The sequence below is a fragment of the Schistocerca serialis genome, unplaced genomic scaffold (assembly GCF_023864345.2).
Source record: "Schistocerca serialis cubense isolate TAMUIC-IGC-003099 unplaced genomic scaffold, iqSchSeri2.2 HiC_scaffold_1367, whole genome shotgun sequence".
Taxonomy (NCBI): domain Eukaryota; kingdom Metazoa; phylum Arthropoda; class Insecta; order Orthoptera; family Acrididae; genus Schistocerca; species Schistocerca serialis.
The window spans coordinates 12501-15000 of NW_026047588.1; the positions used below are offsets into that span (position 1 = coordinate 12501).

Sequence of the window (2500 nt, forward strand, 5' to 3'; positions counted from 1 at the left end):
CTCCCTCTCCGGAATCGAACCCTGATTCCCCGTTACCCGTTACAACCATGGTAGGCGCAGAACCTACCATCGACAGTTGATAAGGCAGACATTTGAAAGATGCGTCGCCGGTACGAGGACCGTGCGATCAGCCCAAAGTTATTCAGAGTCACCAAGGCAAACGGACCGGACGAGCCGACCGATTGGTTTTGATCTAATAAAAGCGTCCCTTCCATCTCTGGTCGGGACTCTGTTTGCATGTATTAGCTCTAGAATTACCACAGTTATCCAAGTAACGTGGGTACGATCTAAGGAACCATAACTGATTTAATGAGCCATTCGCGGTTTCACCTTAATGCGGCTTGTACTGAGACATGCATGGCTTAATCTTTGAGACAAGCATATGACTACTGGCAGGATCAACCAGGGAGCTGCGTCAACTAGAGCTGAGCAGCCGGCCGCCCGGGAGTGTGTCCCGGGGGCCCGCGCGAACACGCAAGCGTCCGCTCAATTATTCTGCAAACAGGAGGAGGCTGAGCTCCCCTGCACCATACACCTCGAAACCCTCTCAGGTCCCGGCGGCGCGCAGCGCCGTCCTAAGTACTTGGTCGGGTTCGAGAGAGGCGCAATCGCCCGGGGTTTGGCGAGTAGACGCTTTAGGTGCGACCACCCGTGCTCCCAACTGAGCTTGCCGCTGCCGACAGAGGCCCGGGAGCGTGCTGTCGTGGCATTGCCGGCGGGAGACAACACGCGCCACCTACGGTGACCGGCAGCTCCAACGCCAGCGCCACAGAAGGACAAAAGCCCCACTTGGGTGCCGAAGCGAACTCTCCCAGCACAGCGCACGCGCCAACACGTCCGCACAGCTGCGATACAAACCACCTGCGAGAACCGCAGATGCGACCGAGCAGCAGACGGCGTCGCGGCGCCGAGCGCCGGGCGGCGGCGCATCCTCAGCGCACACAGTCCTCAATCGGACCAGCACACTGCAGATGTCCACCGCGCTTCGCACCGGGCCCGCGAGGACCTACTTTGGCCGCACGGCGCCGCGTGCAGGGTGCGCCGGCGCGCAGCTGCGCCGCCTGCCGCCTCCGTCGGCCGGCGCGCCTGCCACTGGCCGCCCCCACCAGCCGGCTGTAGCGCGTGCGCCCACGCACCGCGCGGCCAGCACGCCGGGAGGCCCCCCCTCACCGGCCGGGGACGGTCCCACCCAGCCACCGCCGCGTATCGCTTCACACCCAGATGCCATTCACGTTCGTGGGCATGGTGGGTATCGCTGGAACAACCGGTTGGTAGCTCAACCGATCGTCGCCATCACTGATTCACCTCTAGCGAGAACAACCGCACCACAACGGTTTACCAGTTGTTCATTTGCGTAACGTCACCAGCAAACGTAGGCGTCCATCGCCATTTGCAAATTCAACGATTGTTGCATGCCTGTGTCAGGTGTCACGACACACTATGTCTGCCCACATACACGCAACAACATGTGCACGCTTCGCGAACACGTGGAAGGTGGCCCCCGTACGTATGCGATGTCCATTGCGCGAACGACTGTCAACCGGCCTCTGTCGCATGTCGCAGATGTGGAACGCAGTGCACCATGCTATCACGGTGTGTGAGAAGAGACGACTACGTCTGACAACACGCGCCACTACATCAACAGACGGCTCATGCTGATCGCCATCCAGGGCATACCACACTGCAATCCAGCTCTTATAGGGAGACGACACGTAGCTGAGTGCACAACATTTGGACCGCATGGTTCGCCGTTGTTGGCGCAGTCGTTGTACGGTCACATGTACCACGATGTATCATTCAGTACATGAGGACCAATGTGCAGTACAGTGTGTGATTTGGACGTACAACATCAGCGGACAGTTGACACAGGCCGTACCACAGCGTAGGCTAAGTGCTTCGCCATGCGAATGCCAATGAACAACTGCAAATGCCAATGAACAACTGCAAAGGGCATTGAGCATGTACGTCCTGCTGCCATCCACATTACAGTGTATAGCTGCAAGGTGTTTAACATGAAGCGATACACTGGGGACCGGGCAGTGCGAGTAGCAAACTATATTGCGGGGGTTGCAGTTAGGCAACACTACACTAATTTAACGCGTCGTATGACAATTACAGAGCAGGTTAAGGCCCAACGTGTGTTGGGTTAAGGCCCAACGTGTGTTGGGTTAAGGCCCAACGTGTGTTGGGTTAAGGCCCAACGTGTGTTGGGTTAAGGCCCAACGTGTGTTGGGTTAAGGCCCAACGTGTGTTGGGTTAAGGCCCAACGTGTGTTGGGTTAAGGCCCAACGTGTGTTGGGTTAAGGCCCAACGTGTGTTGGGTTAAGGCCCAACGTGTGTTGGGTTAAGGCCCAACGTGTGTTGGGTTAAGGCCCAACGTGTGTTGGGTTAAGGCCCAACGTGTGTTGGGTTAAGGCCCAACGTGTGTTGGGTTAAGGCCCAACGTGTGTTGGGTTAAGGCCCAACGTGTGTTGGGTTAAGGCCCAACGTGTGTTGGGTT

General features: G+C 57.7%; 1 non-coding gene across 1 annotated transcript in view; it reads right to left on the bottom strand.

Annotated features, from left to right (window-relative positions):
* Positions 1-409, bottom strand: part of LOC126440942 (small subunit ribosomal RNA) — a 1910-nt gene extending 1501 nt beyond the window's left edge. Inside the window, exon 1 of the ribosomal RNA XR_007581500.1 lies at positions 1-409. This exon is cut by the window's left edge and continues 1501 nt beyond it. This is a non-coding gene — a ribosomal RNA (small subunit ribosomal RNA).
* Positions 410-2500: the final 2091 nt, after the last annotated feature.